The sequence below is a fragment of the Tupaia chinensis genome, unplaced genomic scaffold (assembly GCF_000334495.1).
Source record: "Tupaia chinensis unplaced genomic scaffold, TupChi_1.0 Scaffold144276_1, whole genome shotgun sequence".
Lineage (NCBI taxonomy): Eukaryota > Metazoa > Chordata > Mammalia > Scandentia > Tupaiidae > Tupaia > Tupaia belangeri.
In genome coordinates this window covers 8126160-8138127 of record NW_006204133.1, presented here as the reverse complement: position 1 = coordinate 8138127, position 11968 = coordinate 8126160, and the positions used below count along the sequence as shown (strand labels likewise).

The 11968-nt window shown below is 38.1% G+C and overlaps 1 pseudogene; it reads right to left on the bottom strand.

The window, feature by feature from the left end:
- Positions 1–764: 764 nt before the first annotated feature.
- LOC106733643 (heterogeneous nuclear ribonucleoprotein A1-like) lies at positions 765–10370 on the bottom strand (annotated as a pseudogene).
- Positions 10371–11968: the final 1598 nt, after the last annotated feature.

Here is an 11968-nt window from a genome sequence, read left to right as displayed (position 1 = left end):
TTCGGTCTATAGTACCTAGCAATTAACTACACCACAGTCACATTCTAGACGTGTGAGCATGGAACTGTTCATCTTTGGAAGTTTATGTTTGGGTACCCCTCTCCAATTACCCACCTGTAGTCTTCTCAGTGCACACACCTCAGCCATGTGATGACTCCCTCTATTCCTGGGTTATCAACCCCTTGTTCTCTCATTCAGTTCCCTACCAGGTCTATGCCACCTGACTACTCATTCAGGACACATGTTCAAGAAAATCTCCATTCCCCCTGCAATTTTAGAGGATGAACTGGAAAATGGAATTCTCATCAGCTCATGAAGGGCTGAAAAATGGCACAACAAATTAAATTTGTTTTTAAACTGAGTACACTTACTGGGGATAGAAGAGAGTGAGAGAGAGTGAGAGAAAGAGAGGAGAAGAGACAACACCCCCTAGCAGCAGTGATGGGTACACCACAATCCTTCTGCCGGCCATGTGAAATCTAGTTGCCTTAACTTCCACACCATGTCCTCATCCAAGAAAAAATTTTTTTTAAAAGATGCTTTTAGCAATCAACAGCATGGATGCAAAACCAATAAATCTATATTAAAACCTTGTGTTGCAATGCTTTACACTTTCCACAGAACAGAAACTAAAATAACCTGTTATACAATTAGTCACAAATACAGTCCTTGTGTTTTTGCCCATACACATAAGTATTGTCTAAAATGTGGCTTCATCGTAGCAGCTAGCCCTGTCACCGCTGTGCTTGGCTGAGTACACAAATCTATTGTAACCTGTCACTTCTCTGGCTCTCATCTCCTGCTAAGCTTTGCTTCCTGGAAGTTAATTGAACCCTTCTGCCAATACCATAGCTATTGCAGCTTCTGGGCCCGCCTTAGCCACCTTGATTTCATGGTATGATGAAGCATTGACCTCCACCTCCATAAGGGCTGGAGCTTCTGCCTCCAAAGTTTCCACTCTTCATGGGTCCAAACTTTAAGACTGATTGTTGTAATTGCCCAAATCACTGTAGCTTCCACCACCTCCAAAATTGCTTCCATCATTACCAAATCCATTGTAGCCATTTCCACTTCTACCATATCTACCACCACCATGTCTGCCACCAAAGCCAATGAAATTTCCTCCATGACCAAAGTTGTCATTACCACCAAAACTGTCTCCATGACCACCATGGAAGTTCACAGAACCACTTTGACCTCTTGGGCTGCAAGAAGCTCTCACCATCTCTTGTTTGGACAGAGCTTTCTACTTCTCAGTTGTGGCCATTCAATATGGTATTTCTGAATGACAATCTTGTCCACAGAGTCATGATCATCAAAGGTGACAAAAGCAAAACTCCTCTTCTTGAAGTTGCCTTGGTCAGTCACTTCAATCACTTCAACTTTTCTATACTGTTCAAAATAATCCCTTAGGGGGACCAGCAGTTGGTGTAATGGCTGTGTCGCTGGACACCCATGTAGTCAACCGTGGTTTGAGTCCCGGACATGGTGGCTTAAACTCACACCGGGCATGTGTGCGTGTGTGCCCAAGATCCCGAGAGGAGAATGGAGGAGAAGGGATTGTGGTGTGGCCATCCCCCCTAGGGGGTGATTTCTCACTTTCTGTCTCTCTGTCTCTCTCTGACTGTGGCAAGTGTATGCGCCCCATAGCATAAAACCTTTCCAAAAAAAAAGAAAAAAAAATAATCCCCTAGGTGATGTTCTTCAGTGTCTTCTTTCATGCCACCAACAAAGATCTTTTTCACAGTTAAGAGGTCTTTGAGAATCTTCTATTGAGGCAGCCCTCTTTGGTTCCATAACTCTTTCATCCACCTTGTGTGGCCTGGCATTCATGGCTGCATCCACCTCCTCCACAGTGGCATATGTGACCAACCCAAAGCCCCAAGAGCACTTGGTATTTGGGTCTTTCATTACCACGCAGTCTGTGAGCATTCTCCACTGCTCAACATGGCTCCTCAGGCTCACATCGGTTGTTTCAAAGCTTAACCCACAAATAAAGAGTTCCACAGTTGTTACGGCTTTTTAACTTAGACATAATGACAGTGGGAAGAGAGACTTCAACCATGCTTCTCTGGTGGTATCCACAGGCAGAAAGGAGTAAGCTAACAAAAGTCTCTCTCAAGAAGTTTTTTTAAAAAAGTTTATTTAATTATTTATTCTGTGAGCAAGAGACACAGAGAAAGAGAGAGAAATAGAGAAACAACAAGGTCTTGGTGCTGTGATCCACTTCCAACTTTATCCAGCTCTGGATCATAGGCATACATAAGACCTGTGTACCCAGGGGGATCTCCAGACATAAATCTTCAACTCCATAAAGTGTCCGTCTCACAGAGCAGTGTATTTTACCACTGCTCCACTTATTGGCCCAGGATTTAAACTTTACTGTTGATGTTCAAGAAGTTGTTGTTTGCTTTTGTGCAGGAGACTTGACATACTTGCACTCCCGCTATTGAACTGAGAGAAGTTCAAAACCAATTGTACAAGACAAAATGTGGAGACTGTGGAGATAGTTGGGAGACAATTACCCAAGTCTAGATGACACCATCCTGAGCAGAAGCAAGACTAGGGGACTAGTGAGGAGAGCATGGGCATAAGGAACTGCAGAATCATCAGGACCTGGCTTGAAGAGGAGAGTAGGAAGCAGGCAAGGTGACCAGTTATGTCTAACAGCACCTGGCACATGAGCAAAGAACAAGACAAAGTCTTTGTAATCAATGTGTTTGTTTGTTTGTTTGTTTGTTTGTTTTGAAGAGGTTTTTGCTATAGGGCAAGTGCACTTGCCAGAAAAATCGAGAGAGACATAAAGCAAGAATTCCCCCCAACCTCCGCCGCCCGCGGGGCTGGCCATGCCACAATCTCTTCTCCTCCATTCTCCTCTCGGGGTCTTGGGCATGCACGCACACGCGCCCAGCGTGAGTTTAAGCCACCGGGTCTGAGATTCAAAGCGCAGTTGACTACATGGGAGTCCAGCGACATAGCCATTACACCATCTGCTGATTCCTGTAATAAATGTTTTAATGGAATTAAATTAATATTATATAACCCTTCTGAAGATCAGATGCCTCTTTGCACATATTTAAAATTATATATATTTCATGCTACTAAAAAGCCATTTAAACTGAAGTTCTCTCTTCCCTCTTCAGTGTTTATTCTCATTGCTTCAATGTAGAAAAACCACTCTCTTGTTATGAGCCATAGACATTTGGATTTATTTCTATTACATGGACAAGAGTTTAATGACAGCACCTCTGAAGAAACTGCCCTGGATCGAGTATAATTAAATGAAATTACTAACAAATCTTGACAATTTATAATACACTAGGAACTGTGCTAAATGTTGTCTTATTTAATTGTCAGAACAGCTCAGCTCTTTGAGGTACCTATTATTATTACGTCCAAATTACAGAGGTATAAATTGAGAGTCAGAGGGATGACTATTTTTTCCTGGATATGCGCAGCTGCTGGGTATGCAGCCAGGATTCCCACTCTGGTGCTTCTGACAGCAGTGTCTATGCTCCCATGGGTGCTGAACCATCTATGTGTGGTGGACTACACACTACAATACGGATTCCCTTTGCCACCCTTTGCTATTGTTGTTGTTGTTAATTCCTGGATTCTGTTGAGTAATTAGTGCTTGGGAAAATTATTCTCAAGTGTCTTATTGAAAAAAAATGAAAGATGATTCTGTCGTACAAAACTGCAACTCTGCCACGGGCTATAATTTAAAGTCTGATATAAACTGACTATATGTGCACATTTCGTAAATGAATATAACAGTTTAATGGAATTTGCAAGGCTGATTCTTAATCCTTCTCTGCCTAATTCAGCAGTGTTAAAAAAGGAATTGGTAAAGTTTTATCCTTTTGTATTTCTAATTAGTATCATGTTTAATGGATAAATCATAATTATATGTCTTGACTGGGTAGAATGTGATGCTCTGATACACGTAGAGATGATTAAGTTAAGCTAACTAATACAGCCATCACCTCACTTGCTTGTCATTTTTTTGTGGACATATTTGAAATTTACTTTGAAAGTTGTTTTGGATAACAGAAGACATTGGTATTGACTGAAACTCTGTTATGTAGTAGATCTCAAAATATATTCCTCCTGTCTATTGGAAGGTTTGTTCTTGTTCACCAACAACTCCCTATTTCCTCATCAGCCTTTGCTAATCGTTTTGCTCCTTATTTCTATGAGATCACGAGTTCAGCTTACTGAGATTCCACCTATTAGTAAGACCAGGCTTCTTTTTGGTTTTTAATATCTTCCTTCTTTTCTGTTCTTCCTTTCTTCTTCTTCTGTATGTTTTTACTGTAGGACATTGTACTCTAATGAGAGAGAGAGAGACAGAGAGAGGGAAAGTGAGAAATCACCTTCCAATAGGGATGGACACACTACAATCCCTTCTCATATCTTCTCCTGGGATTTTGGGAACATACAAGCATTCACCTGGTGTGATTGTCAAGCTGCCAAGACTTGAACTGTGGTCAGGCATGTGGGAGTCCAGCACCTTAACCATCACAACATCTGCTGGCTCTAAGTTCCTAGCTTATATCTCTGAGCAAGCATTAGTCATGCAAGTTTATCCACATTGTCAAGGACAACAGGGTTTCTTTCTTTTAAAAAGTTGAATAGGGGGACCAGCAGTTGGCGAAATGGCTATGTTGCTGGAGTCCCATGTAGTTGACCACAGTTCGACCCAGTGACTTAAACTGACTTAAACTCATGCCGGGCGTGTGTGCATGCATGCCTAAGATCCTGAGAAGAGAATGGAGGAAAAGGGATTGTGGCATTGCCATGCCCCTGGGGAGGGAGCGATTTCTTGCTTTCTGTTTCTCTGTCCCTCTCTGTCTTTCTGGTGAGCACATGCGCCCTATGGCAAAAACCTCCTCCCCCCAAAAAAAGGCTGAGTAGGATATCATCAAACATATGTTTAATATGTATTATAATATATACCTTATATATTCAGATATGTCAGATATATTACATGTATTATATGTGTAATTTATTGCATAATGTATATAATTTATTACATATAAAACTATAATATAATACATAATACACATTATATATATATATATATATATATATATCACTTTTTCTTCATCCATTTATTCATTGGTAGATGGTTAGGTTGTTTCCCTTTTTTGGGTATTATAAATAATGCTGCATTGGACATGAGAGTGAAAATACCCCTTCAGCATATTGACTTCAATTCTTTTGGATATATGGTGAGATGTGTCATTCTTGGATCACATGGTAGTCCTATTTTTAGTTTTTTGAGGAATCTCCATACCATTTAACCTAATGACTATGCCATAGTATATTTCCACAAATAGTTTGCATGGGTCCCCTTTTTCCCACAATCTTGACAAACACATGTTATCGTTCACCTTTTTTAGGGAAAATTTTATTTATTCACATGGTCTATGAGAGAGAGATAGAGAAAGAGATAAAGGGAGAGGGATACCCCTACTCAGAGCTTAAAGCCATGATCCATGCCCAGCCTCACCCAACTACGGTCAAGGACATACATGTGCCTGATGTGTACAGAAGGATCCTGGTCATAATTCTGGGAACTCTCTGTGTGGCTTCAGTATCACACTGTTGTACACTTCTGGTTGATCTACTTTTTACCTTTTTGATAATAGACATTGTGACATGTGTAAGGTGAAATTTCATTGTGGTTTTATTAGCTTTTCTCTGATGATTAATGAATATTAGCATGATTTAACATACATGAAAAAATAAATGTAATACATCACATTAAGAAAAGAAAAGATAACCATATGATTATATCAATTGATGCAGGAAAAAAGCATTAGATAAAATACAACATCCACTTATGATTAAGACTTTCAGAAAAATTAGCATAGTAGGGACATTCCTCAACACCTAAAAGACATCTATGGCAAACACACCACTAACACCATACCGAATGGGGAAAAACTTTTAGCTTTTCCACTAAAAACTGGAACAAGACAAGGCTGCACACTTTCTCCACTCCTTTTTAACATGGTACTGGAAGTTCTAGCCATTGTGATCAGACAAGAGAGTCCAATAAAAGGCATCAAAATAGAAAAAGAAGAAGTGAAAAGTATTTCTATTTGGAGATGATGATTCTATACATAGAAAATCCAGAAGAATCCACTAAAACATTCCTAGAAGTGATGAATGAATACAGTAAAGTTACAGGATACAAAATCACATACAAAAACCTGTAGCATTTTTATACACCAACAATGCACAAACTGGGACAGAATTGAAGAAAGAAATCTCATTTACAATGGCCACAAAACCAATAAATATCTAGGAATTAACCTAGCCAAAGAAATCAAAGACCTCTACAAGGGAAATAATGAGAACCTTGAAAAAGAAATTAGTCAACATAAAAGTGGAAAAGTATCCCAAGTTCTTAGATTGGATGAATTAATATAATCAGTATGTCAATCCTATCCAAATCAATCTACAAATTCAATGCAATTCCACTCAAATTACCAGAGATATTCTTCACAGAAATAAAAAAAAGCAATCATGAACTTTGTCTGGAATTATAAAAGCCTTCGTATTGCTAAAGCAATACTGTACATGAGGAATAAAGTAGGGAGCATTCTGATCTCAAAACTTATTACAAAGGCGTGACATTAAAACAGCATGATATTGGCAGAAAAACAGGCAGATAGACCAATGGAATAGAATTGAGAACACCCAAAAATATGCCAAAACATACAATCAACTTATCCTTGACAATGAACACGAGAAAATCCAGTGGGAAAAAAATTTCCTTCAGCAAATGGTGCTGGGAGAATTGGATATTCACCTGCAGAAGAATGAAATGGAAATTTTATCTCTTGCCATAAAAAAGAAAAAATTAATTTAGGACCAGCAGTTAGCATAATGGCTATGTTGCTGGACTTACATGTAGTTGACCGAGGTTCAAGACCCAGACCCAGTGGCTTAAACTCACGCTGGGTGCGTGTGCACGCATGCCCAAGATCCTGAGAGGAGAATGGAGGAGAAGGGACTGCAGCGTGGCCATCCCCCCTGGGGAGTGATTTCTCATTTTCTGTCTCTCTGTCTCTCTCTGTCTTTCTGGCGAGTGCACACACCCTATAGCAAAAAAAAACCCTCCAAAAAAAAAATCAACTCAATATGGGTTGAGGATTTAAACATAAAGCCTCAAACTATAAAACCACTGTTGGAAAACACAGAGAAAACTCTTTGAGACCTTGGAGTAGGCAAAGACTTTTTAAAGAAGACCCCGAAAACATGACAATAGTTCCAAAAATAGACAAGTGGGACTATATTAGGCCGAGAAGCTTCTGCACAGTAAAAGAAATGATAATTAAAGTGAGAAGACAATTCTCAGAGTGGGGGAATATATTTGCAAACTATACGTCACATAAGGGATTGATAACCAGAATATATAGGGAACTCAAGCAACTTACCTGCAAAAAAAAAAACTAACTAAATAAATAAAATGATATAAAATAAAATAAAATCCGTCCTACTAAAAAATGGGAAAATGTGCGAACAGATGAATGGACAAAAAGCATATGAAAACATGGTCAACATCTCTTATCATAAGCGAAATGCAAATCAAAACCATAATGAGATATCACTTAATCCCAGTCAGAATAGCTAAAATTAAAAAAAAAAAAAACTAAAAGTGGTAAGTTCTAACAAGGGTGTGGTGAAAATGGAGCTCTCCTACACTGTTTTTGGGAATATAAATTAGTACAACCACTGTGGAAAACGATATGGAGATTCTTCAGAAATCTACAAATAGAACTACTATATGATCCAGTAATTCCACTCTTAGGTGTTTACCCAAAGGACAGGAAAACCCTCATTACTGCAGCAGTATTTACAATTGCTAGGACATGGAATCAACCCAAATGTCCAAAAATAAATGAGTGGATAGAAAAAAATGTGGTATGTGTACTCTACGGAAAACTACTCAGCCATAAAAAAAAAACTGAGACCCTGATACTTGATACACAGTGGACAAATATGGAAGACTTAATGGTAAATGAAGCAAGCCAGACATGAAAGACAGACATTTTATTTCCCCAAACAATATACACTGAATGTCTGCCCTGTATAGCAGAATCTCAAAGACTGGGAGGTTTAAGAGAGGGAGGGCAACTGTAGATAGTAGATACAGTGGGGAGGAGGGAACAGAGTGTGGATAATAAGGATACAGGTGGGAACAGGGTGGAGAATACATCTAATTGACACAAAAATGGAAGGTTATTTGCTCATGATAATGTATAGAATAATGTCTTTGTCTCGACTGATATGCACTGTATTTGTGCTGGAAAACATGTTTTATACACTGTAAAGATGTATGGTGATTAAATGTAAATAATAAATTATAAAAAAAGATGTAGAAACAATACTTATTTTATAAACTGGTTTCATATCTTACAACTTTACTGCATGCATTTGTCTATTCTAACAATTATTTTGGTGGAATCATTTAAGTTTTCTATAAATAAGAAGATCATGTTAGCAATAAATGGAGACAATTTTACTCCTTATTCTCCTATTATAATTGTAGGATGACTTTATCTGTCTCTTATTTTAAAGAAAAGAATATGCATACATATATATATGTATATAATATATATTTATATATATGTAAAATTATTCAAAATGCCTTAATAGTCTAAGGGCTCTGTATATTCCCAAAGGCCCCAACTTTCAACACTATAGTCTGATTAAGTTTTTATCCTCTTAATCCAGTCACAACAAAATATCAGCACATGTGTTTTGGGAAAATAAAGACTATAGCACTTGGGAATAATTGTAAATGAGTAACATAAAAGTTAGTTATGAAAAAAAACCCAGAAAATTGCAGTATAATTACTATCCTAAAATCATTTTATAGCCCAGGAACTGTAAATAAGTAATGAAAAAAAATATATATATTATGTGAAATATGAGTTTATAAAATATAAACATTACACACACACGCACACACATACATATGTTACTTTTTGCACATATTTTAATATTGTTTCCTTATATTAGAGTAATTTCAAGAAGGCAGAAATTTATACCTGAATTGTTTACTATTATATTCTCAGAACCTCAAACGCTGCACAGAGCAATGTAAAAATAAATATTAGAAGTAAGTGCAAAATTAATTAAATATAATGTATACCTTCCAAACCAGTAAGAAGATGAGAGAGCTAAAATTCACTTCTAATAGATGTTGGTAAAAAGAAGGAAAAAAAAGATATGGCAGAAAAACAAAACAAAATGGTAGAAAGGCAGAGTGACGCTTGAGGACAGGGGATTCCCTGTATACTGTTTAAAAGAGCCCCTCAGAGAAGACATCCAGTTAGTAAGCAGCAGTAAGTGGCACCTTTTAAAATGTTTTTAATCCATTCTGATTGGACAGGTGTTTGCCAAAAGCTATGTCATATTGCCTGTTAATATATAAATATTCCTCTTGTGGCAAACCTAAAGACTAAGAATAAAGAGAAAGGAAATGCTACCTAAAAATAAAACAAAACAAAACAAGGCCAATCCGAAGACAATAATTTGAGGGGAGAAAAAAGCAAAAACAAAAACATTATTTTCAGTGATAAAAATTTTGTAATGCTTCATGAAAAAAATAATTCTCTAAGAAAATCTTTAAAAATTCTTTAATTGGTTTATTAAGTTAAATACAACATGCATAAAGTAAAACATTAGAGAACTATTGAAGAAATATCATGGAATGACTTCTGTACAGACAGATCGAATCTTCAAAGAACTGGCAAGCACATGGAATATCTTAACAATAAAATAACAAAGTACAGGCCCTCTAGTTTCAGTTGGGGGCAATGGATCGTTTTAGTATTCAATAGCTGTATGCCAACTGCATATCACATCGTCAATAGGATTTTTCTAAAATTTTCTCCCTCCTATTAGCCTAACCAATTCTATAGATTTTATCCTTTGTGCTTGGTCTTTCATCTTACTCCACAAATGATGAGCCATCCTGTGATAGACTTCTGTTGTCTTCCAAAGCCGGCCAGCTCTTTTCTTTTCTTTCTTTTAAAATATATTTATCTATGAAGCAGACTCTTAACTCTAATTTATTTAAATGAGTTCCTAATCCAATTCCTTTCCATTTCTTCTGAGACTACACTTTTTTCTTTAAGGTTTTCTTGTGTCTTTTGTTTTTAATTGCTGAGGGTGTGTGCTCACCAGAGAGAGACTGAAAGAAAGGGAGAAAGAGAAAGCTCCTTTCTGCGGTGTGTGACCATTCTGCAAACCCTCCTCCTCCACGTATTCGTTCTGTCAGGATTTGGAGCTCATGCACAAATACACCAGGCATATTTTTTAAGCTGCTGAGGCTGGGATTCACACTTTGCAACCATGTGAGACTTGGCTCACTTTAACAGTGGGCAACAAGACTCCCCCTTCTTCCTGTGTCTTGAAACTTCATTATGCCCTCAAAATCTAAAAAAGAAAAGAGAGAGCCAGCAGGTGACAGGTGACGTGGCAGTGGAGGCGAACAGATCCCACATGGCCAGTTGTGTGGTTCAAATTTCAACCTGGGCAGCTTGAAAATCATGCCAGGCATTGTGTGTGTGTGTACCCAAAATCCTGAGACGAGAATGGAGAAGGTTTGCAGCATGGCCACCCTCGGCAGGAGGTGATTTCTCACTTTCTTGCCCTCTTACTCTTTGTTGCTCTCCAATGAGCTCACATTTCCTATAGCAAAAATTATGATCAAAATTTAAAAACATATCAAAACAAAAAGAGCAGGGAGGAGGGAAAGAATGAAGAAAGGAAGAGATGGAGGGAGAGAAAGAGGAAGAATGAGAGGGAAGGAGGAAACATTTTCATTCTGTGATTGAATGTACAAATCTATGGCCCCTCCCATGTTCTCTGGCCTTTGTTAATCAATTCAAATTGAATGACAACTGCCCACAGACTCTGTGCACTTTTTGACATCACTACACTTGCCCTGTGTTGAGAATACTATATAGTGGCAGCTCCTTGCTGTTTCCATGGACATTCTCGCTACTGAGTATCAGACAAAATGGCTGCCTCTCTCTTTTTCTCACCTCTATCTCCTTTAAAAGCCAGGGCATGTCCAAGATTTGATTACAGATCAAATTCTAAAGTGCTCACATGAGAATAGTGAGTTTTTGCCAAAGAGAAAAGAGTAAGCCAGATCCTATAGGACAAAGTTGATGTTTAAACACTAGGAAGAAAAATACTGAACATTAAGTATTTAGGGGATTCAAACACAACTGTATGCCCAGAACAAGGAGTTCTTCCAGGAAATCTGCAGTCTCTACTCACCATCATTCCTCAGCCCAAATACCACTTCAATACCATTACTTTCCCTTATCCTTGTTGATTTCTGTTTCTATCCCATTTTCATTGATCTGTGTTTCATTTCCAGTATATGTATACTTACTTCATATTTTCTAGTAGGCATAAATATTATCACAAGTTTTTAAATTGCTTTGGCTTGCTCTTGTTGTGTGGTAAAATATCTCTAATGTCAGTGGATTAAAATAATAATTTATTGGGGTCAACAGGTAGCAAAGTAGTTACGTTGCTGGACTCCCACCCGACCAATCATGGTTTGAGTCCTGGACCTGGTGACTTGAAAATTACACCAGACACACAAGTGCAGGTGTGCCAATATCCCAGGGGGAGAATGGAGAAGGGATTGCAGTGTGGCCATCCCCCAAGGGCTGATTTCTCACTTTCCCTTTCACTTTCTCTTTCTCTCTCTGGCAAGCACATATGCCCTATGGCAAATACCTCATAAAATAAATAAATTAATTAAATAATACTTTATTGGGGTCAGCAGGTGGCATAGTGGTTAAGGTACTGGATTCCTACATGGTCAAACATGATTCAAGTCTGGGACCCAATGACCTGAAAATCTTCCTGGGTGCATGCACACGCATGCTCAAAATCCTGAGAGGAGAATGGAGAAGGGATT